The sequence below is a fragment of the Pelobates fuscus genome, chromosome 2 (genome assembly GCF_036172605.1).
Source record: "Pelobates fuscus isolate aPelFus1 chromosome 2, aPelFus1.pri, whole genome shotgun sequence".
NCBI lineage: Eukaryota > Metazoa > Chordata > Amphibia > Anura > Pelobatidae > Pelobates > Pelobates fuscus.
The window spans coordinates 156,895,699-156,921,988 of NC_086318.1; the positions used below are offsets into that span (position 1 = coordinate 156,895,699).

Below are 26,290 nucleotides of genomic sequence, written 5' to 3' on the forward strand. Positions count from 1 at the left end.
TCTACTGCTAATACCTCTCCCTATACAACCAAGCATTCTGCTAGCATTTCCTGCTGCTCTATTACATTGTCTGCCTACCTTTAAGTCCTCAGAAATAATCACCCCTAAATCCCTTTCCTCAGATGTTGAGGTTAGGACTCTATCAAATATTCTGTACTCTGCCCTTGGGTTTTTACGTCCAAGATGCATTATCTTGCACTTATCCACATTAAATGTCAGTTGCCACAACTCTGACCATTTTTCTAGTTTACCTAAATCATTTGCCATTTGGCTTATCCCTCCTGGAACATCAACCCTGTTACATATCTTAGTATCATCCGCAAAAAGACACACCTTACCATCAAGACCTTCTGCAATATCACTAATAAAAATATTAAAGAGAATGGGTCCAAGTACAGATCCCTGAGGTACCCCACTGGTGACAAGCCCAAGCTTCGAATATACTCCATTGACTACAACCCTCTGTTGCCTGTCACTCAGCCACTGCCTTACCCATTCAACAATATTGGAATCCAAACTCAAAGATTGCAGTTTATTGATAAGCCTTCTATGTGCAACTGTGTCAAAAGCCTTACTGAAATCTAGGTAAGCAATGTCTACTGCACCACCCTGATCTATAATTTTAGTTACCCAATCAAAAAAATCAATAAGATTAGTTTGGCATGATCTCCCTGAAGTAAACCCATGTTGTCTCTGATCTTGAAATCCATGTGTTTTTAGATGTTCAACAATCCTATCCTTTAACATGGTTTCCATCACTTTCCCCACTACTGAAGTAAGGCTTACTGGCCTATAGTTGCCCGACTCCTCCCTATTACCTTTCTTGTGAATGGGCACAACATTCGCTAACTTCCAATCTTCTGGGACTACTCCTGTTAACAATGATTGGTTAAATAAATCTGTTAAAGGTTTTGCTAGTACACCACTAAGCTCTTTTAATAGCTTTGGGTGTATTCCATCAGGTCCCATTGACTTATTTGTCTTTACTTTTGACAGTTGAAATAGAACCTCTTCCTCTGTAAACTCACATGTAATAAATGACTCATTTATCCTTTTTTTTAACAGAGGTCCCTTTCCTTCATTTTCAGCTGTAAATACGGAACAAAAATATTCATTGAGGCAGTCAGCTAGACCTTTATCCTCATCTACATACCTTCCTTCTTTTGTTTTTAATCTAACTAATCCTTGTTTTACTTTTCTTTTCTCATTTATGTATCTAAAAAAAGTTTTGTCCCCCTTTTTTACTGACTGTGCTATTTTCTCTTCTGTGTGTGATTTGGAAGCTCTTATAACTTGCTTAGCCTCTTTCTGCCTAATCTTATAGGTCATTCTGTCTTCCTCACTCTGTTTTTTTTTATAATTACTAAATGCTAACTTTTTGTTTTTTACTATTTTGGCCACATCTGCGGAGTACCACAGTGGTTTCTTGAATTTTTTGCTTTTACTGACAAGCCTAATGCAATTTTCTGTTGCCTTCAGTAGTGCAGCTTTTAAATAATCCCCTTTATTTTGGACTCCATCTTCAAAAGGTTTGACTAGTTACAATTGGGGATAACATGGGCACCATAACCACTAGAGCATGCTGGAAATGACCACAATTGTGTATACATTATACAGATAATACTGAACAAAATATGAAAAATAAATAAATATAGCTTTAAGAATTGTGAATCCATCGGTAAGCAACAGGCAGAGAGAGCCCCGCTACCCAAAGAGCAAGAGTCTCTACCATTCTCATCTATGTTTGCTTATCCATATGTTTAACAAATCTGCATTTGTAAGGTATGAAAAATAAAATATAACTGTAGAAATCAACACATCTTTATTCTGAAACTGGGGAAACCAGTCATTGTTGTAAGCTATGTCCTTTGCACCTGGCAGTCTACATAGAGAAAGCATACAAACAATTGGATAGATGAAACAATGGATGAGATTTATGAAAGTGTTTTGTTCTAAAAATATAAAGTACTAAAAGAGGAGTAATCACCATGGAAACCAGTGGTATCAACTAGGGTTGCCAACTGGCCGGTATTTTACCCTCATAGATGATATTTCTGACTGGTGCCAGTTTTGCAAAAATACCGGCATTACGAAGGCCAACACAATGACTCAAATACACCCCCCAATTTATGGATTAAAAGAGATGTGACTATTCTCACGCAAAAAAACTGTTGTATTCTATGTTCAAGCATTTCTTTCTTTTTTCTTTAGCATTTTAAATAGTGGTGCTGGCAAAATGCATTTTTTTATTTTTGCATTACAGAAAAACAACAACAAAAATGCCCCCAAAGTATAAAGGTGGAGTGACAGTTTTATATATAAGAAAATGACAGTCGAAAGAGAACATGACCGTTTTTCTACATAACCCCTATTGTCTTTATTTGGCTTTGGAATTAATGGGAGAGGGAGGTGGGGGAGGTGGGGGGGGGGGACAAAAACATTCAATTAACATATTTAGATATTTTGAAATGTCCCGGAGCACCGTCTAGTTGTAAATTGTCAAACTGTTCACAAGAGGTTTGACAAGTACCTTGTTGTGTTGGCACCCATCGTCCATCCAGACGGAGCTGATGTGATAAAGCAGAAGTTCATCATTTTGGATTATCATACCAACCCGTGTTCTGTAGTGGTTAGAGTGTCTCTTTAATGCTAGGGAAGCAAATCTTTCCAGGTGTAATACTTTCTGTAAATTAAATTATATTTGAAAAAATTCTTTATTTGTAAATTTTAAGATTTAACACAGAAACAGAACACAAAACTGTAGAGGATATGTTGTATTGTGCATTTACTGTCTATCATAATCTTTTAATGGGGGATTCTCACTGACCGGTATTTTTAATATTGTGTTTTCTTATCCACTATAAAAATATGCCTTTGTGAGGTCTAAAAAGTTAAAATAATGGAACACTTCAAGCACCATAACCACTACTGTGTGTTGTAGTGATTATGGTTCCAGGAGTGTGCTCACATTGCCCCATTGTAGGCAGTCAGACCATTTTAGAATACCATTGTATGTAGTAAAATCCTCCAATACATTTGGCAGACAGCTGGAAGCTCCCGTGTGTATAGTGGATAAAAAGTGTGACTACATGCACACTCTGTATCCACTATACACACACACTGCATCCACTATACACACACACAAACACACTGAATCCACTATAAACACACTGCATCCACTATACACACCCAAACTGCATCCACTATACACACACACTGCTTCCACTATATACACACACACACACACACACACTGCATCCACTATACACACAGACATACACTAGATTCACTATACAAACACACACCCTGAAACCAGTATATACACACACTGCATCCAATATACACACACACACACACACACACACATTAAACCCACTATAAACACACTGCATCCACTATACACACACACACACACACACACTAAATCCACTATAAACACACTGCATCCACTATACACAGACACTGAATCCAGTACACACACACTGGATCCAGTACATACACACACTGCATCCACTATAGACACGCACACTGCATCCACTATACATATACTGCATCCACTATACACACACACTGCATCCACTATACACACACAGCATCCACTATACACACACACACTAAATCCACTATAAACACACTGAATCCAGTACACACACACTGAATCCAGTATATACACACACTACATCCACTATACACACACACACTGCACCCACTATACATACACACCGAATCCACTACACACACACACACACCACACCATGCAATCACTATACACACACACTGCATCCACTATACACACACTGAATCCACTGCATCCCCTATATATACACAATGCATCCACTATACACACTGCATCTATTATATACGCACACACTACATCCCTTACACACATACATTGTACCATTGAACTGTTTAAGGGGCCACACATTTTTTTTCTGCAGCCCTCATTTTATTTTTTTGTTTGCAGCCCTCAGATCACATTTATAGATATTATATTTAAGATAAATAGCATATTAATGGCTAAATACAATGAAAACAGAAAATTGCAAGTTCACTTATATTTTGTTTATTACAAATGAGAAAATATTGAATTATACTGAACATTATAAGGAAACTTGAACGTTTGTGCATGCGACATCAAAAGGATTTTAAAAGGTAGATTATATTGGATAAGGGACCACGAGACTACACAAGGCTCATTGCATTCTTCTAGAGGAGTAGTGTATTGTGAAACCTTACATGAAGAACATCGAGAACACTAAATAATATACAATCTAACTTAAAAAAATGGGGTCTTAGTCACACATTAAGGCTATAAAGATTTTTAACCTGCAAACTCAGTCAAAGTACCTCAGGCACGTCCTAACCTAATAATTTATTTTATGAAGTCAATCCAATAAATATTTATTGTTGAGCGTGCTTCTTTCTACTTCGTATTGTAACTTCTGGGCTGCAGCATTACTATATACTTGTTAAGACGAGTACACTCATTTTTGATTGGTTTTTGTACCCTGGAAGTGTACCTCTCAACATTTCATATGGACAAAGAAAGGTTAAACTTTATTTTAGGGGTTTGAGGGAGTATGATCAGGGGTGGGGGTGTTCTGAAAATTTTTAGATGAGTTGCTAATAACAATTTATACAATTATAAAATGTAATTTAGAACAAGAACAATGTATCATGTGTATGTAACATATAATATAGAGATTTATTTCAAAACATATTTATGGAGCTCCTAGAAAAGAGCATATCAAAGTGTCCCTATTTAGGAAGCATAGTCCCTATTTTGGGATGTTTATAAATACGTTACTCTTGTTGCTTCTTATAACCACCCTGTCTTGCATAATGTTTTGGGTGCATGGATGGTGACATCATTCTCAGATGTTCTGATGTCACAAGTATGATGCCATGCAATTGGTTTTGCTTCCTCTCTCCCTCTTTACCTTATTTGTTGACTGAGAGTGCATACTGATTTGTGATTTTCTGGTTTTGACTCATCTTTGCTATGTATTTATGCTAACTGTACTCATTGACCTGTCATCTCTGTGTATTTCTATGTCCCTTGATCTCAGCTTGTCTCGGTTTATGCTTAGTCTGCTTGCAAACTGTCTCTCTTACCTTTTTTTACCTTGAAGGGACACTCCAGTGCCAAATACAAATTAAATATAAAATCACTGTTTAATACATATACCCCAAATAAATGTAATAATGCATTTGTTTTAAATTGGGGTTATATTTAAAAAAAACAACAACAAAAAAAACACTTGCAAAACCTACATTTTTCTTGTCTGCTACCTTTGCAAGCTCTCCTTTATTCCCCAGCCCAGACTTTCTGTGACTATCCAATCACAGACTTCTAAATGCAGCACATCGACAAGTCTTTGCAAGGCAGGTGCTCTGGACAATTGCTGCCTCTACAGGAAATAACAGGAGCAGTTATCTAAATGACAGCCAAGGGGTTGTAACAAGATTTATTCATAAAAGTGTAAATTTGTATTAAAGTTGTTTTTTAATGGGGATGGCAGGTGCAGAGCTTAACCTTACAGTGCATCAGGCGTGTGGAGCATGAGCTCCTGAATATTAGACTAATTTGGGGGTGCTCATGCGGGCCACCAAGGCCTTATCACAACATCATCGTACCACGTCAGTTGGCGATTCCTGGACAAACAAATTGAGACCCAACTCGTGATTTATTTTAATCCCCCAAGAACCAGAGAAGCCTTGTTTCGGTCTACTGATGATGGACACCCAGGGCCTGAGCCCATCTTGGCAGCCCCAGCACAGCTATGTTGAACATACCTTGCTACGACTTATGGTTAAAGCTCCATGACTGAGAAAAGGCCTGCCTGTCTAAACTGTAGGCAAAAAAAGGACTAACTTGATGTCTGAGAGACAGCCATTAGAGCCTGCCTTAAGCCTGTAATGTAATAATTGCAGTTTCTCTGAAATTTCAATGTTAGCAGCAGCAGTGCTTAGGGAACAGGGGCAGTGCACCCATACCACTTCAATGACATGAAGTGGTCTGGTGGCCTAGTGTCCCTTTAACACCATGTAAACAAAGAAACATTGCGATTATTCACTAAGGTGTGAATTATCTGAAATTAGACTCACTGTAAATTTCAAGCTCCAGGCAGAACAAATAGCCAAATTGCAGAAATTCTCCAAGTTAGCCATGTCGTCAGTTCAGTTATTTTAATGTAAAACTTGAACTTCACTTGTTTACATTCACTTTGAATTCCTGGCTATTGACTCTTCTTTCACTAAGCATATAATGGGAATACCGAAAAGTTCAGGATTTCTGACTTAAAGGAGCACTATAGTGCCAGGAAAACAAACTCGTTTTCCTGGCACTATAGGGTCATTAGGTCCCCCCCACCCTCAGGGGCCCCCTCTCGCTGGGCTGAATGGGTTAAAACCCCCTCAGCCACTTACCTTTCTCCAGCGCCGGGCTACCTATCTGCTGGGGAACCCTCCACCCCCTGCCTACGTTAGATCCGAATGCGCATGCGCTGCAAGATGCTTTCCTATGGACGTCCAGCGTCTTTGCGGAAGCGCCTCTAGCGGCGGCTGTCAGTGAGACAGCCCCTAGAGGCTGGATTAACCCTCAGTGAAACATATGTTTTCAGCTGCAGGGTTAAAACTAGAGGGACCTGGCACCCTGACCACTACATTGAGCTGAAGTGGTCTGGGTGCCTATAGTGGTCCTTTAAATAAATTATTTATATTTAACTTTGGGAGCTTTTCAAAACAGCCAAATTCACATATGCAGTCATGGAGAGCCTAATGATAGCAATTAAAATGTCATCCATAAAACAAAACTTATGGTAGAGTGATGGTTTATGGCTCATTATCTATGGAATCCAGACACACAACACTAGGCACATCAGCTCACATATCTCTTGTCTTCCAATTTGTAATCTCTTGTCCTACTGCTATCTGCTTTCCAAGTTCTGTTCCTTGTATCCTACTGTTTGTCCATAGAGCTCCCTTAGTAGCCCCAAGCTGTCCCTAGTTGCCTCATACTCTTCTTTGTTTGTAGTGTCACTGTATAAGTGTAGCTTTTCTATCTTCAAATCAAAATTTATTGTGTAATTTTAGCTTTTGTCTAAGCAACCACTTAATCCCCTAGTTATATGACAATGACAAAATGGCTAAAGAGACACGGGACATCCCAATAATTTGGACAGGCATCTCAGGTTCAGCAACATTAGACAAACTAAGATCAGACCAGACAGCTCAGGCTCAGCAGCACTGCATCAGCCAAGGTCAGGACAGCCAGAGAAAAAAAACAATGTAGTATGTACAACTGAGGGCAAAATGTCAATTGTCAGTTTGCGTTAGCAAAAGTTAGCTGAATGATATAAAATGAGACAGCTGTTCAGATTAATTTAAAAAGTGAGAATTTGTGAAGGATAAATTAAATATAAATTATATTTTATTTAATACCTAATAAGTGGTTACCTTTAGTTGTCTTACATGTAAAGTATTATTGCACGTGTCTGTCCCTTATCTCAGCACCACCCACCACGTCCTGTTCTCAACACTCTGAGCAGGTTCTCCTACCTAACAGGTAGTCATCTTTAAAAAAAAAAAAAAACATTCTCAATGGCTGGAAAAAGAGCTATGCCTGGGCATATGTGAGCTGTTGCCAACCAAAGCCCATTGGGCCAAGCGGGTGCAAATTACCTGGTCATTAGGTTTGTCAATGGGCCTGTAAAGGGATATCTGAGGACCTTTCAGAGCAGGATTAACCAGAACTTATATGTAAGTGACTGCCAAAGGCTCAGGGTTTAGACATGGGCTCCAGAACCAGTATTTGCCTATGCTGTGTGCCACAACCTTTACTAAAGTTACAGTATTTTGTAGTTCCAGATTGTAACTTCAGTGCTGAGGCTAGCTGATGCTAACAAAGCAGAGATGCGGACCACACTGAAAGCTGAGCCACACTACAGAGAGCAGGGTATATATCACGTGTTTGTGTATAGCTGTGTGTATGGGAATGTGTAGCTGGATGTCTGTATAGAAGTATGTAACTGTGTGTATGTGAAAGGAAATGTTTAGTTGGCAGCATTTGAAAAATCTCCAGGGACACTTTGTAGCAGAGCAATCAAGCAGGCAGGTTGAAAGCATATGGACTACACCTACCAAACTCCATAGCCCTGCTTACCCTGCTGTGCTCCCCCTCCACCCTCCCCTCCCCCCCTCCAAACACCACAATATTACACTAGTGATTTAATTCATATCCCTATCAATGAATGTGATCATTTAATTTAAATTTCAATAATGATTTTAGGTTTTAAACATGTCTGGCATTTCTTTAATTGCATTGATGTCCCTGTCTCTACTTGAATTACTGTCTCCTCCCCCCTCCCCCCACCACCTGATGCATTAACAAGTAAAAATAAATTAAAGATTTACGGTACTTACCTTTTTCCAGCTCTTTTGGCGCTGCTAACCTCTTTGCATCCAGCGCCGTCACAGAGGAGCATTGCCTTCTCCAGCAATGTCCATTCCAATGCTCCTCACAAAGGAGCATTGGTGACCAATGGTTTCCTATCAGGCTTCCATGCCACGTGAGTTTTACTCTGTCGGTGTAGCGGAAGCTCCTCTAATGGTTGTCATACTGACAGTCACTAGAGCTGGATTTAACCCTGCAATGTTCTCAAAAACTGCAATGTTTTACATTGCAGGGTGAAAAGGACAGGGACACTGCAACCAGACCATGCCATATAGCTAACATGTACATCCCTCCTGACATTTGGCGGTATGAGAATTGAGATAGGTGTGTAGGCCCATAAATGGTGATGGATCACCCCCACTCAATGAAGGGGCTTGTTAGCCTGGCTTCAAGCATGACAGTCTGACTGGCAACCTGCCTTCATGGTTGTAGTGCCTGATAAACAGCAAGCGTGTCTAATGACACACTCAAATTGTGACACAGGGAACAAAATTAGGATGGTGCGGCAGAACACAAAACAGGGAGATGGATGCCAAAATTGGGACTGTTGGGAGGCCTACATGTATTTTTCCTATAGGATATATAGAGAGTTATCTGTTGTTAACTTATTTGCACCAGTTGAAACACTGATGTGAAGTTCTAAAGGGTTATCAACAGCAATTATACAGGAGCGATTTTAGTTTAATCAGTTGTCAAAAGTTATGGTTATGGGTGTACTGTTTTTGTTTGTCTTGTTTCTCTTAAAAAAGAAATTTCCATTCAAGCTCTGAGCAGAGAAAACCATGGTATTTGAGAGACAAAAATGTAATTTATAAAAATCTAAAAAGTTCTAATTCATCTTCTGCGCTGCTTAGTTGGTATGTGCAATGCTGTTTAGCAGATATGTGCATTGTTCTTTTTTTTCAGTAAAAGATATGTTTTAGATGCTATTTGCACCGAAAAGCTTTAAATTATCTTACTTATTGATTACTACAGACATTGTTAGCAGGCTATTCCTTTGGTTTTGGGGCATACAAGCAAACAAGGTAGGGTAGGAAAATGCACCAAGCACTAAAAAAACCTACCTGATATGGGTGGGTGAGAATAATTGACACAAAAACTGGGTCCATTATTTGCACTGAGCACAACTAATCAAGAATAAAACTCTGGTCTTGCTAAACATAACTTTGATCAGAAATAATGGAAGTTCTGTAGCCAGCATTTTGAGGCTGAGGCAGACAGTATAGACACAGGAAGTCTCTCTGGAGAGGTTAGTGAGGCATATCCAGTTGAGATGCGTGGTCTCTACTTGTGATGGCAGTGTGCCTGATGCTGCCAAATATTTCTAGTAATGCCCTCTCTAAATTTGCCATGTCAAATTGGCAAATTACATTTGAACATGTGTTCTTTCATCTTCCTATTCAGCTGAATTGACACCGGTCTTTGGAATATAATATAGTTTATTGGGATTCTGGTTTTGACCTTGGCTTTGTTCTGATAGTCTTGTTCTCCAGCATCCTAACCCTAGCTAGCTTTTGATTATTTGCATTGACTCTAACCCAGTGGTGTATCCTGGTTTTGTGGTGCCCTAGGCAGAACAAAACGCAGGCGCCCCCCCCACCCGCGCGCGCCACCCCCACCCAACCTTTACCCCGCCCCGCATTCTAAATACACACACACACATTCACTGACAGATACGCATACACTAGCTAACAAAAACACACACTCGCTAACAGAAACACACACACTAATAGACAAACTCAAACTCAGTAACAGACAAACTCACACTCAGTAACAGACAAACACACTAACAGACACACACTAACAGACACACACTCACTCACTAGCAGACACAAACTAGCAGACACACACACTCACTAACATACACACACACTCACAGGCAAACACACACACTAACAGACACAGTCAGACACACACACACACACTCACAGGCAAACACACTAACAGACACACACACACACTAACAGACACACACACACACACACACACACACACACACACACTAACAGACACACACACACTAACAGACACACACACACACACTAACAGACACACACACTCACTCACTAACAGACACACACACACTCACACTCACTAACAGACACACACACTCACTAACAGACACTCACATTAACACTTTTTTTTCTTTACTTTAACCCCCCTCCTTACCTTTGGGAATGCTGGGGGTGGGGGGGGGGAGCTTCTTTTTTCCCTGGTGGTCCAGTGGCTTTTTTTTTTACTTTAACCCCCCCAGCCTCCTTACCTTTGGGAATGCTAGGGGGGGGGCCTTCTTTTTTCCCTGGTGGTCCAGTGGCTGCTGGGCGGGCGGGCGGCGAGGGAGCACTTCCTTTGAGCTGTCTGCTCAGCTCCCTCGCGCGCCGCACAGTGAGGCTGGGAGGCGGAGCCGGAATATGACGTCATATTCCGGCTCCCAGCCTCACTGTGCGGCGCGCGAGGGAGCTGAGCAGACAGCTCAAAGGAAGTGCTCCCTCGCCGCCCGCCCAGCAGCGCCGCCCGACCGCCAAGCAGCAGCCCAGCATGTCTGTTAGCCGCAAGGCTAACAAGACATTTGCCTTGGGCATTTGGGGGGCGGCTTTTTTGCCGCCCCCTGGAAAATGCCGCCCAAGGCAAATGCCTTGTTTGCCTCACGGCTAATACGCCCCTGCTCTAACCACTAATAGTTTTACGCTACTACTTGCTATTTTTTTTATACTGCCTCTTTGCCTTATTAGTGGTACTTAGATAGCCTGTTCACACTAATAACTGGTAGTATAGCTCTCTTTTATTCTATTTCAACCCTCCTTTTTAGGGTTTGGCCTACATCTGACATAGGGTTTTACAAATCCTTACTAGAGAGCAGAAACCACTGACCATTCAGAGTCCAGTGTTCCTGAACCTAGTTGAGGTAGTCTGCAGTCCACTTGCAGTGAAGAGAAAATGTCTTTAAAAATGGATCCCTGAAATATTCTTGTTCTATGTGATGATGAAAATTAATCTCATTGACTGTGGCTAGTATACAAAGCATAAAATGAAGAAAAATAAATAAATTAGGTTTCCACAGAACCACTATTAAAGGGTTACTCCAAGCACCATGACCATTTCAGTGATTTGAGATGACCATGGAGCCTGTAGTATGTGTGTGCAGGATTTCTCTTTGAAAAACTCCATATACTTAGTTTAACTCCATTGCTACGGAGGTGTAACTCCACCTGTCATGCCCCAATGTCATTGGGGGATCATCAGGCTGGCTAATGTCAATTCTGTGCATATTCCTATACACAGAATTGCATTCATAGGTTAAGACTTGTCAGCTGATGTTCTTAGCCAATGAATGGCCGGCAGATTAACTTCTGGCTTTCTGTGGGGATCCAGGTAAGAGGGCAAAGCATAGCAAAATGATTTGCCCCATTACTAGGAACCAATGCCAGGGTATTTCATGGTATCATAAACACTACAGCAGGTGTAGTGATGCCAGCTCACTCAGGTAAGAGGGGAACCCTGCAAAATGGTTGGCCACATTACCAGGAAATGGGACAAGGGTACTCCTGCCATCATAATCACTACAGCTGGCTGTTGTGCTTATGACGCTTGGAGTAACCCTTTAAACAGGATGGGTAGGCAATATGACAATATGATGACAACTATCTTCACACACTGTGTTGCTTGATATTTGGAGTGATCGCTCATCTTCTCACACCCCACCCACTGGAATATCTGATAATTGTAGGAATTGGGAAGACAACCTGCCATGCCTAGGAGAGACCTACTACAAAGTCTAACTCTACCCCTCATTCATGTATGGCAGGTGAGAAGTTCATAGTCAAAGCTGTGGAATGAGGGTCAAAAAACTCCTCAGGTGAGTGGTTAAAATTTATAGAGTGTCAAAGGACCACAATCTGTACAGGATATCTACTGACAGGATATTTGCTCCCTACAATCTGCCCACTTGGTGTGCTACAGGAAACAGATTTAAATTTAGTGGGATCCATCAGTCCCCAACTCCTCCAATATGTGATCACCTTCTGTCTCTCAAAAGTATTAGTTATAAAAACACACATTAAATAATACATACATGTGTCAGGTGTAGGATTGCCATCTGGCCATTGTTTTACTGGCATAGTCAGTATTTGAGGCTGTCTGGCCAGTGGCAATAATTAAAAATGATTGTCAATGCAGAGGCCAGTGTTTTTCAAGAAGGGACTCTAGTAGATTGGTGAGAGAAATGGGGCTAGAATATCCACCTCCGTTATACATGGCAGGTACACACACTCACAATATACACAAACTGACACACAACCACAGTATGAACACACTACTATTCACACACTCAGACCAAGTAAAAATACACTACTATACACACACACTCATTCAGACAATATACACACAAGACACAATGGTATACATGGTACGTACACAAAACAAAAAATCCTACACACAGAATACATACTGACATACACTGATATACACACACACTCAGAAACAGTATACACACATAGTGCTAGACATACATAATGCTACATGTATAGTAAGACATTCATTGTAAGCAGTTTCTTAGTGAATTAGAATCCAAATACTTTTTTTCCTCTTACACCACCCCCTGTGATGTTATGTAAAATCCAGTGCCATTGTGTCCTGTAATGTCATGATGATATAATTAATTATGCAAATTAGCATGGACAGTATTTGTTTCCAAGAAAGAATGCAATTCTAGTCTTGTGTTCTATTCTGTATACTTATTGATATTTGATGAATTGATGCATGAATGCATTGCTTACAGTTTCCCACGTTATTATTATTATTATTTATAAAGCGCCAACAAATTCCACCGCGCTGTATCTTATACACCTGTCCTCCCAGTGTGCATGAAATGAGTTGGAATTCAAATTTGAAAACCCTAGCTCAATAAATCATTTGGATGCTCACAGATCACAGCACTAGTAATGTGATATTATTATTTAGATAATTAGGAAATATCATAAATGATATATTTCTGTATTGCACAAAATTAATTTGTACCTTAATTACATACTTATTAATTTTTGTCACCATTTTCTATGCTATTCCACCGACACACGTCCAATCCCAGAGTGGTTTATTTCATAAACACATACCAAATTTCAAAAGCACTGAGTAGTTGGTCAAGAGGGAGGGGGTGGGGTGTGGATGGGAGGAACTGTGTAGTTGCACCAGATAAGAAATTTCAGTGAGGAATTATCACATGCTTATTAGTAATCTTTACACCTTCATAGATAAAAAGTGTATTATGTATCCCCAAACATTGTTTGTTTTATGACCATTGTTTTTCATTTTATTTATATTTACTATCACTGTAGTTTTCCATTAAAAGCAAAGTGTGTGTGTGTGTATATATATATATATATATATATGTGTGTGTATATATACAATATTCATATGTATATATTTACAGTATACATACACACACATAGAGAGAGAAGTGTGTGGGTATGGGAATCTGAAAACAGAAGACTGCAGTGGCTGTAAATGTGGCAATAAAGAGTGACTATAGCATCAAGAAGAAGGAACATGAGAAGGTGGACGAATACCAAGGACTGAAAGAGTTTATAAAGAGCATTGGATTGGACAGACTCCAGAGGATGCCCTTCATCTTCAGTGATGTTACTCTTTTTTCTTGATATTTCTGGCGAATTGGGGAGGGGGTGAATAGATAGGGACAGGAAAACCAAAGTTAGGAATACACGTTTGTAGAATACACGGTACATAATGACATAAATATATTTGTTAATATAATTCCTCTTCCATTTACTTCTCAGACCTTTCTTATCACCCCATTTTCGTCTCAGATCATGTTTATTTTCATACTTTTAGCTTTGCCTTTCATATAATTGTCCTTTGTATCTGCTACTTCTATCCCACCAGTGATCCACATTCTACCTCACCAAACATAGACACACCTGTTCCCCCCGCCCCATTAAAATGGTTTCATTACAAGTTCCCCCATTACATATCTCTATACCATGTCAAGCACTACCCCGTTATTGCATATCATCCTTATATTTCCCCTTTACATCTTCATTACCTATCCCATAGTCTTCTCTTCATCAGACTTTCCCCATCCTGAATCTTCCTCCTACAGGCCTTGTTTCATCTGTATTAATGAGATTCTCCCCTCTATCTTCTGTTCACTAGCGTGTGGCAGTATAGAGCAGGCAGTATCCGAATTGTCAAATGACACTGCGTGCCTGCAGCCCAGATATCTCATTGCTAAATCTTTACCCCGGGAGTCAAGTAGTAAAGAGAAGAGCTGTGCACCCGGCGCTGTTAATCCGTCCCTTAGTGTAACAGTGGGGCTGTGCCAGAGAGTCCAGCGAATTGCAATGAAACAGGTGCCCCAGCCTCTAATCCTTATTGCTTGCCCCAGTAGACAGATTACAAAAGTCCTAAATATGGGTGACTTACGAGCTGTGTTGGCCACCTGCTGGCACACTCCAAAGGCCAGCTCTGGCTAGGAGCACTAGCTCTGGCTAGGGTTGGTAACTCCAAAGTTGAGAGTGGCTTTAGCAAATTTCAGGTGGGACATCTAAAACATCTATCCAGAAGAGTGCCATATCTCAACATTTCAAATAGACAAAGAGGGATGGGAAAATGGTAGATACCCATCTGGAAAAGTATTATGGTAGTTGTACTAAAGATGGGGATCTACCTTTTTTTTCATCCTTACGATAGGTGGACCTAAAAAAAATCTTGCACCAGCACCCACTCTAATTTAGGTCAAAAACGTGAATACAATAACTTTTTAACGGGAGGAAAGGGGGACTGGGGACCTAAAAACTACCCCACTACAACCACCCAATACTACAGTCTCTATCTGCAATTAGAACCCCTATACCCCCTCTACAGCACCTTTCCCCACATTAGAGCCCTTATCTTCCCATTACAGCCACAGTCTCACACACTATGACTCCTCCCCCCCCCCACCCCCCATTACAACTCTTTCTGTAACACATGCATGTGTGCATGATGTATATTTGTCTCTCTTGCAAGTTGGTGGGTACATGGGGCCCCATGAGTTGTCAGTCCGCCCCTGCTGTGAGTATTATTGCTGCGGAACTCTGTTATACAATTCAGACATACCAACAATATGGAGCTTCTATAAAAGGATAAAAGAGAAGAGAGGGATTTTGGTCTAAAATAGGGACTGTAGAGAATCTGAGAATGAAGGATACACAAAAATACTACCAAAAGTGGTGAGAAAGTAAAAAATAAAATGATATATAGATAGATATGGTATGCATTTTTGTACTAGCAGCCTTTGCTAGTGTAAAAAAAGCTAAGCTGTAGAGGTCTCTTCTGCGAACCACGAGCTGCCCCTCCCCCATGGCATGCACACTAGCACAGTGCTGCTTTATTTGGCTACCATGTCAGATGCCTGTACATGCCATGTGTCTCTTTCTAGAACACATCGCCAGTTTAGCTTTTTTTTTTCTCGGCCAACAGTTCAAGTTAAGACACTGATGGCCAATTGTTTAATGGCAATGCATTTACCAGAGAGAAGTGTGTCTGGATGCTATAAACCTGCACAAGGAGCCCTCCATTATCCTTTCTTTACAAATCTCATATGCCATGAGTGGTGATCATTCAGCGCAAGCACGGCTATGGACTACATATCCCGTGAGGCACAGCTATTCCTTCAGGGGGCTAAGCATCACGGGAAATGTAGTACGTAAACAGCGTTGTACGAAGCAGCCACCACATTGCCACACACGCTGCTTAGCTTTCTGTAACGAGCACGTACCACCCTACCCCCACCTAACTGAGAGACTCCAGCATTATCATAGGGACAGAGTCAACCCCCCCCCCCCCGCGCTCTCTGCCTCTTCAAGGTGGCACACACGCTCATCACGTGACAAGAGCGTGGAAGGCGACGCAGCGCTTTCTGACAGGTCCCGCCCCTTCCGCTCCCACTAGTGCAGGGAGCGTGGTGTGCGCATGCGTAGTCTGTCACCGGGTTCCGGAAATGGTCCATCTGGCTGGTGCGGCTGCGCCCGGCTGCGCGGACTGAGGATAGCAGGTGAGATTCGGCGGGGCCCGGCTCCCAATCCGCCGCCATCCTCTCTATTCCATGTGACCCCCGGCCCGCTACACCCGGGTCCCCACTCCCCGGGGCCATCCGAGTGCCCCCCGCCCTCTGTCAGTGTACCAGCTGCTGGGTACCCCGGCCAGGCTCATGCAGGCCTGAACCCCCCCTCTCCCCCTCTCCCAGTATCCCAGTCCTCCCTCTCCCCCGGGAAGGCTGGGCCCGTACTGTGCTAGCACCGTGCGATCCGTGTCACTGTGTGTGTATTATATTGTGTATTGTATATAGTGTAATGGGGGGCGCACACTGTCCATATGTCATGAGGGAGTTCCGGCCTGCTGCTGCTGCTGGCTGAATGAATGGCACCCCACCCCCAGCCTGCCAGGGTCAGCACTATCCGGCCCTGACACCAGCTCGATGGCCCCGCAGGGCCCGACCCGGCCAGGTAAAGCCAAAGGACTCCATTCCCCAGTAGCTGGTGGGGGGAGGGGACTGGTCCAAGATGACGACACACCCGGCATTGGCATGAATCACATGTGCGTTATGGCGTCTGCAAATAAGACTATTGCACACGATTAGCCTCCACTGTGCATGCAGGGCGGCCGGCCCTCTTTGTTACAGCACTGGGGGGGGGGTGGGGGTGCATGGGCTGGCTTAATGTCATGTAATTGTCTCCTCACATGTACATGCTAAATAGTAGTCCGGTATTGCAATGTCTTTTAATACTTTATTATTTAGCATCTGCATAACTGGACTTGTACAGCAACTCGGATAGGACTCCCTGTTAACATGAGTAGTCCTCATGATTCTGTACAAGGTCTAACTCGGTTTATTATTTATAAAGCGCCAACAAATTCCACAGCGCTGTACAATAGGTGTATGTCAGGATTAATGTGTGCTGTGTCTGTAGTTAATAATAGGTCAAATTATTAAGATTAGAAAATAAATTGGGATTATAGTTCTTTGTGGTGTATAGAATGTCCTGTGTTCTATCGAGAAAATGTACATGGAGTGTCCTTGTCTTGTATGTCAGCAGTTTCAGGAAATTTATTCTGCAGCGAAGGTCGACGGTATGCATCAACTTTGAGGTGATATGAGGCGAGATAGATATACACCATCTATATTTGTTCTTTCATAACTGTTATTGAATAGAATACCATTGTGAGATGTGGTTCCTTGTGTTACCCTTACCTTATGTTTTCGGAAAGGGGGATTCTCTGTTCCTCATCCTTGGCTGCAGACGTTCATTTCTCAGCCATATGGTGCATGAAATAGTCTAGATACAAACACCAAGTAGTTACATGTCTGCAGCAGAGAACTAAAAAAAAAAAAAAAAAAATCACAATAGATACACATTGCTCTGTATGAACTTTACATTTATAAATATTCAGGCCTCTCTGTTAGTGTAAAATATAGTCCTGAAACAGTTTTTACATTTTTTTTAAGTTCCAGTTCATAAATCAAATAAAGGTTTGTTTTTTTGAGTTGCTGCTATATTCATACCATATCTTTCTTGGCCGGAGATTTAAAGTGAAAGTTATTAAAAGTGACTTGTAGAATGGGCTGCTGCAAGGTCAGCATTTCCTGCATTTATACAAAGTATGTACGTGTATAATATCTTTATGGATTATTAAATGGGGATGTTTGTTTTCATCTTTATGATTACGTTATTTTTTATATCGACCGAATATAGATGAAAGTCATCATATCTTTAGAAATATGTTGGGATGAATACATTTGGGCAACTTTCCTGACCCTCTAGTGTTAAAACCACCATCTTGTCCCCCCCTAAAATATAGTAAATTCTTGCCTTTATTAAAGTCTGCTGGCTCTATCCCTTATCTGCTTTGTTAGCTGACATCACAGTGCTTTCCTATAGAAAGAATAGGATTGGCTGAGATTGTCAAGGAAGCAGAGCCAAACACAGCCCAGTGCATTTCTTTAAGTAATTTTCAGTGCAGAGGGTGGAGCCACTGAATAGCAGTGCTGCACACTGTGTAGCACTGCCCCAGGAAGCACCACTAGTGGCCATCTGAGGAGTTGGCAGTGGAGGTATCTCTAGGCTGTGATGTAAACACTGCATTTTCTCTTAAAAGACAGTGTTTACTGCAAAGAGCCTGAAGGGACGGATTATACTCACTAGAACAAATACAATATGCTGTAGTTAAGTCTGGTGACTATGGAGTCACTTGTTCTGTAACAGCTAGGGGTCTACTTCTTGGCACCCCTGTTTAACATACCTCTTTTCAAACTTGTTTCATGGGGGTGGCTCTCTTTGGTCAAAAATATAGCTTATCAGGTTAAAGACCACACATGACATTTAGAGCTTGTGTGTATTCATGAATCTTTGAATCATGTACAATTCTCAGGCATTCATACTTGTAACCCGAGTCAGTTTTAGCTATTTTTTGCACTTGGTCTTCAGATGGGTAAACTGTGCTTGCAACCAAATATGAAAAAGGACTTTTAGTGGCTCTGTCACCGCCTGGGGTCTCTGTCCCTTTTTGCCGCCGCCATGCTGTTCCTGCTGGTCCTCTTCAGCTGCTAGAAGATGACGTCAGCTTTGTACTCTTGCGCACGCCCATTTTAAAAGTGGCGCTTTAATGACCAACTTGACTGAGCATGGGTAAACCGGAAGATGCAATGAAAAAAGAGGTGTACTTGTATATAATTGTATAAAATAAGAAGAAAACATTGCAGTTGACCTGATCATCTTTCATTTTTTCTTAGAAATATTTTTAATTCATATTGCCTCTGTCAACTTCTGGGATCTTTACATATTTGTAAAGAACTTGGATAGTGATATGGCTGCATGGTGTGTGGTCCCACAAACCGCAATGAACACATTTATCAGACTGTAAAGATGGAGTTGGTGCACCAAACCATTACCGGTACTACTGTTCCCTTTAAATATTTGGCACAGCAGGACATGCGTTACAAAAAAAAATAGAAAAATGGTTTAATTTCTCCCCTTCTCTGCAAGCCTATGCTGACTGTCTGGTGCAAAGGTCAGAGTTTATAACAAAGATTGACAGGGAGCTAAGATGCAGATTTTCAGATGCATGATAAAGAGAGGATTTCTACAATGTACTTTTCACTTCCTTTAATCCTTAAAGTATTCAACTTCCAAAACAAAACCTAGAATTTGTGCTGCTTGTTCCACTGTGATTTAAGGATTTCATTTTAATGTATGTGTGTAAAGATCTCTTTACACATGTATACAGTTTATTTTCAGATTCTATATGTATACCTAGAACGGCCTTAAAGGAGGTCTACTTTTTTAGGACTACAAACCTGTATTCCTAATGGTATAGCATCCCTATCCATAGCTCTAAATACATTTCACCACCTTCCTGTTTGCAGTTAAAAAAATGTTTTCTTATGCTAGAGCTCCCTCTGTGCTGTTGACCTCTGCCTCCTGTGAGATCATGTAGGAGGCATGGCCACCTCTGCGACGATCCAATCCTCGCTGAATAGAATTCAGGAGCTAATGTGTATGCATAGCAGTCACCGCGATTTCATAGAAACCTACCTATTGGAAAGCATTAAGTCAGGGAACTCTAGTGTAAGGAATACAATTGTACAAGAAGGGGGGAATGTAGTGTTTGTTTTGGATTTTTTTTGCTTAAAAATGTCCAGAAATCTTACATCTTTACCAGGCACTAAAAGCGTCACTGTCACCATCTAAGGACTTTGCAGAATTTGCAATGGCCCCCAATAGCAACATTGCTGCTGGGGTTTTGGTGGTGGGGCGTAAAGGAGTCCTACATACCTGAACCCGTCTCGTGGGCTTGGCCGACTTCTTCGGCTCGTGGCGCTTCTGTGGCAGGATCCGTCACAAGAGTTCAGCATTGAGGTCTATAGAGGATCCCATCGCCGGATCCTTCATGGACAGAGCCAATTTTGTGGTGACGGCTGGGAGTGAGTGACACTACTAGATGTTGGTAGCTCCGTTCAATGTCAGGAAAAGGAAATATACATAGACAAAGTAGTAGGAATTTCAGTAAAATTGCAACACAGTCGAAATGAGTATTTCATAATGATTCTATGTTTTCGAAATAAACATTTTTCAGGGGGAGGTGACACTGCTGCGTTATACCAATTTATTGAGATGCAATGGTTATACTGCCTGGAGTGTCCCTTTTTAAAAAGAAAAAGCTCTTTGTTCTATCCCACTGTAAGTAATGAAAAAGTTTGGCTTTCTCTTCAGATGCCACTAAAGTGGAACTTCTTACTTCCACACTATTTGCTTCCATATATGATTAAAATTAATAACCAATTCAGAAGTAGAACTTCCTGTGAAGAGGAGGCAGGACTGGAAGAACTATGGGGATCCATGTGAGTCTCGGACTGTTCAAAGGAGGTTTGACAACTTACGTAGCACCATAACCACTACTTTGCACTGTAGTTGTTTTGGTGCTTAGGCTAGCTAATCTTGTGTGTTTACCTTGCTGCCTTTTAATCTTTTTAACACAGCCATTTTAACACCAATCTTTCCAACATTTGAACTTTTTGTAATTCTCTCTCATGCGCTGTTTAGCACTTTAAATGAAATTACACCATCAAATATTTTATCAAAAGTAGACAACCTAAGATAATTCATAAGGAGTATTTTATCTCCTTTAAAGTATTCCAGTAAACATACATAAAAAAAAAAAAACCAAATCCTGTGTGTGTGTGTAATGTTTTTCTGTTTTTTTCTTTCCTATACACAGATAATTGTATCTGGGATCTTTGTGTACAAGATATATGTATGGCAGATAGATGCCATAATAAAACCCCCATATTTAAAAAAAACAAAACAAAAAAAAAACTATTTTTATTTAAAATTCATTCTGCGTTTTGGTTGTTTGTTTCAGATTTAAAAGGGTTAAGGTTGGTGAGAACTCTCTAAAATAACTCTCAGCTTGCCTTTAGTGGTTATGGTGCCAGGAGTGCCCTGGTGCCATCCCATCTCAAGCACTTCTCCCTGTCTCCTCTTAGTGCTTATGATGCTTCCCTTTGCATTTAATTTGTAATAAATCCTTACTGAGGAAATTACTGAACTCTCGACCATTGCTGGATTTCCAGTAGTTTCCTCTTTGGGAAATATTACGCATGACCTCACACGTCGTTTGTATTTTCCATCTACTTGAATGAGAAATTACTCACACAGTAAACCAGCAAAGCATTCTTTGTCCTGTTTTTTGAATCGCGCTTGAGGGAATCCCTAGTTTATGAAACAGGTTGCTGCATTAATCCCTGGAACCCACTGTGATCTCCTCACTACTCCCATCTGAAGCAAATAAGATGGGAAAAAAAACTATCTGGCTGTATCCAGAGTTGTAATGTGACTGACAAAAGCCTAAGGAACATTGTTAGAATTAGTCATCCACACATCTTTATCCTGTAAACGATTGCCTTCGTCTTCCTATCAGCCGATGTTATAAGCCTTGTCCTTTTCAACTGGCAATCAGCATAGAGAAAGCATACAAAGAAGGGGAGAATCACTAGCTCCTCATTCATAAAAAAACCTAACCTATTTTTTAAAAAAAAATTTTTATGGGGAACTACTGATAGGTTAGTGTCCTCTGACCTCTCTAGCTAATTAGAAACCGTTAGTCACTGTAGATCGGCGCAGGAAGCAACCTTTGGGTTTAAACTGTTAAAGAATTGTTTAACCCATTAAGCTAAGAGAGCGCCTAATTGCCCCTATTTATTTTAGATTAAGTTATGATGATCGGGTCGTTTATTTAAACAATGTTTCTATTTCACCTCTTCGTTTGCAGTGTCTTGCCTTGTCTGAGCTGGATTATGATGTACTTTGATAAATCTTTAACCCCTTAAGGACGACGAGCGTGCTATGTCGTCCTTGGGGACCCGGCTCTAGGGGGGTGGGGGTGGCGGCATAGCACTTCCCCGCCGTCCTATTCACTTACCCGGTCGTCGTCGATCTCAGGCCGGCGATCACGGTGGGGGACTCACCTGGAGTCCCCCTGCTCCCATTCCGCCTCTCCTGGGCCATGTGATTGCGAGGACCTCACGATCACATGGAAGGCATAGCCGTCCACAGCAAAGCCAGCCGGGGGAGTGCCTGAAAGGCCTGAGTGCCTCCCCCTGCTGCCTTAAAATTTTAAAATAAAATATTTAAAAACCGTTTAAAAAAAATAAATAAATAAATAAAAAAAATATATATATATATATATATATTAACACACACATTATATATAATATAAAATATGTAAATACGTTAAAGAAAAAAATATGTAATTTCGTTCTAACTGTATTTTAAAATTAATACATAGATATCAAAATACACGTAGAATGAAATCTATATCTATATATATATATAGAAATATATATGTATATATCACTATATATGATTTAAAAACAATTGTTAAAAAATTTATATATGTATATATTTATTCTACGTATATATTTATGTAATCATTTTACATAATTGGGTCATTTTATTAATTACAATTTGCGGGACCTGCCTTGCTAGTACTATATTTAATGCTGTAACTTTCCAAGACACCATAAAACCTGTACATGGGGGTGTAGTGTACTGTTTTACTTGGAAGACTTTGCTGAACACAACTATTAGCGTTTCAAAACAGTAAAATTTATTACAAAATAATTTTTTTTCTTCTTAAACAAATATTAACACTAACTTTGGCCAGTGTTTGTGACCAAGTGGCTACTAGAAAAGACTGGACATAACCCATTGGCAATACCTTGGGTTGTCTACTATTGCAAATGGTATGCCATCATGAAGGTAATTCTCATTCCTGGGCTACCATATGGTCTCAAAGGCAACGTAACCAACATGGAGAATTTAAATGTGAAAGAACTGAAAAATGTACCATGCTATATTTGACCCTGTAACTTCCCAAAACACCATAAACCTTGTACATAGGGGTGCTGTTTTACACGTGAGACCGCTGAATACAAATGTGTATTTTATTGCAGTAAAAGCAAACAGTTTTATGACAATTACAGTTAAAATGTCACGTAGAACTAAATTTTATTTTTAAAAGTCTCCCCTTTTTTTATATTATTCATATTAAATTATGTTTGATACCTAAATATTTGATGTTAAATGAAAGCCCTGAATAAAATGAAATTAATAAGTGTGGGTGCATTTAATATGAAAGAGGCGAATTACGCCTGTACAGACAGCGCAAATTAAAGGTTTTGTTTACGTTTTGTTTTGATCACAACGTGTACATTTGGCTCAGTCCTTAAGGGGTTAAAATCTAAAAGAAAACAGAATATTTTGTGTGAAAAAGTAAACAAAGATTATAGGTGAGATTCAATGGTGTAAATTCCAGAGAAATTACAATTCCTCTGTAAAGGAAAATGTAGATTTCCTAGTCTTCATTTGACCCCATCAGGACTAATGTGATGCCAGCACAGACAGGATAATGATAGCTTGAAGAGGTTGAAAGAACACTGCAACACCTAAAGCACTTCATCTCACTACACTGGTTTGTTTGAAGTGTTTTTTTTTATTTTACAAAAAGTGCAAATTTGAATACAAATTTGCACTTTTATATATGAATCCTCTTGCACCCTCTGACTTTCAAGCAGGCAGCAGGTCATTTTACTAGAAAAGTGGTTAACAAATTATGTAGGTCTAGTAACTTCCTGTTGTGTTTAACTCAGTGGAGCTAAACTCAAGAGGCAGACAATTGCCCAGAGCACCTGCCTTGCAAAAATATCTAATTGAACTGCATTTAGAAGTCTGTGATTGGACAGCCACAGAAAGCCTGGGCTGGGGAAGTCTTGCAAATGCTTCAGACGAGATCCATAACTTTTATAAATTGTTTGTAGATCTACCACTGGTGAAAAAATGCATAATGAAATGCATGCATGTTTTCACTGGGGGTATATCTACTAAATTTATGTATTTTTTTTGGACAGTGGAGTGTCCCTTATTAATGTGTCTTTTTATGATGTGCATTTAAAGAATACCTATGTTTCTCTTTTACTCCACATCTAGTCTTGGAGTGGCTGATCATTTTCAGTCATGATTTTTTGTAGTAGTGCTAGGTATATCCCATAAATCTCTGCTAGGTTTTATAGTGTGTATGTATAGAGATAGATATTCTTGACAAATTTGCGTTGAATCTAGAAGCCAGCTTAAAAAAAAAAAAAAAAATTGAGACAGGTTTTTTTTTTTTTTAAACTAACCAAGCTTTATTTTCAAACATCAAAAATATATTTCTTAAAGGACCACTCTAGTGCCAGGAAAGCATACTCTTTTTCCTGGCACTAGAGTGCCCTGAGGGTGCCCCCACCCTCAGGGTCCCCCTCCCGCCCGGCTCTGCAAAGGGGAAAAGGGTTAAAACTTACCTTTTTCCAGCGCTGGGCGGGGAGCTCTCCTCCTCCTCTCTGCCTCCGTTCCTCCCCGTCGGCTGAATGCGCACGCGCGGCAAGAGCTGCGCGCGCATTCAGCCGGTCACATAGGAAAGCATTCATAATGCTTTCCTATGGACGCTTGCGTGCTCTCACTGTGATTTTCACAGTGAGAATCACGCAAGCGCCTCTAGCGGCTGTCAGTGAGACAGCCACTAGAGGAAAAAGGGGAAGGCTTAACTAATTGATAAACATAGCAGTTTGTCTGAAACTGCTATGTTTATAAAAAAAAATGAGTTATCCCTAGCTGGACCTGGCACCCATACCACTTCATTAAGCTGAAGTGGTCTGGGTGCCTAGAGTGGTCCTTTAAAGGGACATTAGTCACCAAAACCACTATAGCTTGATGTAGTGGTTATGGGGTCTATAGCCGGTCCCTGCAGGCTTTTAATCCCTTAACGCCGTTACAGCGTTCTATGCCGTCCCCATTTAAATGGGCTTTAAAGCCGTTGCGGCGGCATAGAACGCCGTAACTGCTTTCACCCCCAGGAGGTAAAATTTACTTACCTCCGCCGCAATCCTCTTCGGGAGGACTGCCTGACAGCCCAGACAGCCCTCCCCCGGCAAATGAGGCCCCCAGGGGCCATGTGATCGCTCTCAACGAGCTCTGTGGCTACCTCATATTAGCATGCACATGTCAACCTGTCAATATTGACAAAACACTATATGTAAGTAGACTAGTACTCACTGTGACTAGAAATCTGTAAAAACAATAGAGCATGTACATGTACACCTCCGATCGCTGCACGAAACACGCGTGTACAAATGTCCATGCGGCAGGAAATGATAAATAAAGAATTGAACGAGAATACACCTATTACATGTAACTAGCCGAGGCAGACATCTCCTCGAGGTACTGCCAGTGTATACAATTGAAAAAAAAAAGTGATAAAACGGTAAACAACTGTTGTTTAATGTATGTAGAATGACTATTGTACTAACGACAAAACATTCCTTTCTGTAACCCACAAGATACCGCAACTATGTTTTGGCTTTTGCATAAGCTTGATATGTCATACTGTTGCATGTCTATCAGTGCAAAAATAAAGAATTAAAAAAAAAAAAAAAAGAGGGAGGAGAGTCCCAGCGCCGAGGGAGCCCGGCATTGGGGGAAAAAAGTAAGGGTTTAACCCCTTCCTCCCCCTTCAGTGCCACGGGAGTGAGACCCTGAGGGTGGGGGGCACCCTCAGGGCACTATAGTGCCAGGAAAACGAGTGTTTTCCTGGCACTATAGTGGTCCTTTAAGTTTTGTCCATTTCCTCAGCTGTCACTAGCGACAGTGGTAAAAATCTGGTGCTTCTCGCAGATTGCAATACTTGTCCAAACTTTGTAATGCAGAGACTTTTTTGTAAATAAAATATTAAACTTCATATCTTGGT

The 26,290-nt window shown here is 40.8% G+C and overlaps 1 protein-coding gene across 4 annotated transcripts in view; it reads left to right on the top strand.

Moving 5' to 3' along the window:
• The first annotated feature begins 16,422 nt into the window (after positions 1 to 16,422).
• Positions 16,423 to 26,290, top strand: part of EIF4G1 (eukaryotic translation initiation factor 4 gamma 1) — a 52,790-nt gene continuing 42,922 nt past the window's right edge. For all 4 annotated transcript variants that reach the window (XM_063442887.1, XM_063442888.1, XM_063442889.1 and 1 more), the window contains exon 1: positions 16,423 to 16,505. The gene's annotated coding sequence lies outside the window, so the exon portion shown is untranslated. The remainder of the gene's footprint in view (positions 16,506 to 26,290) is intronic.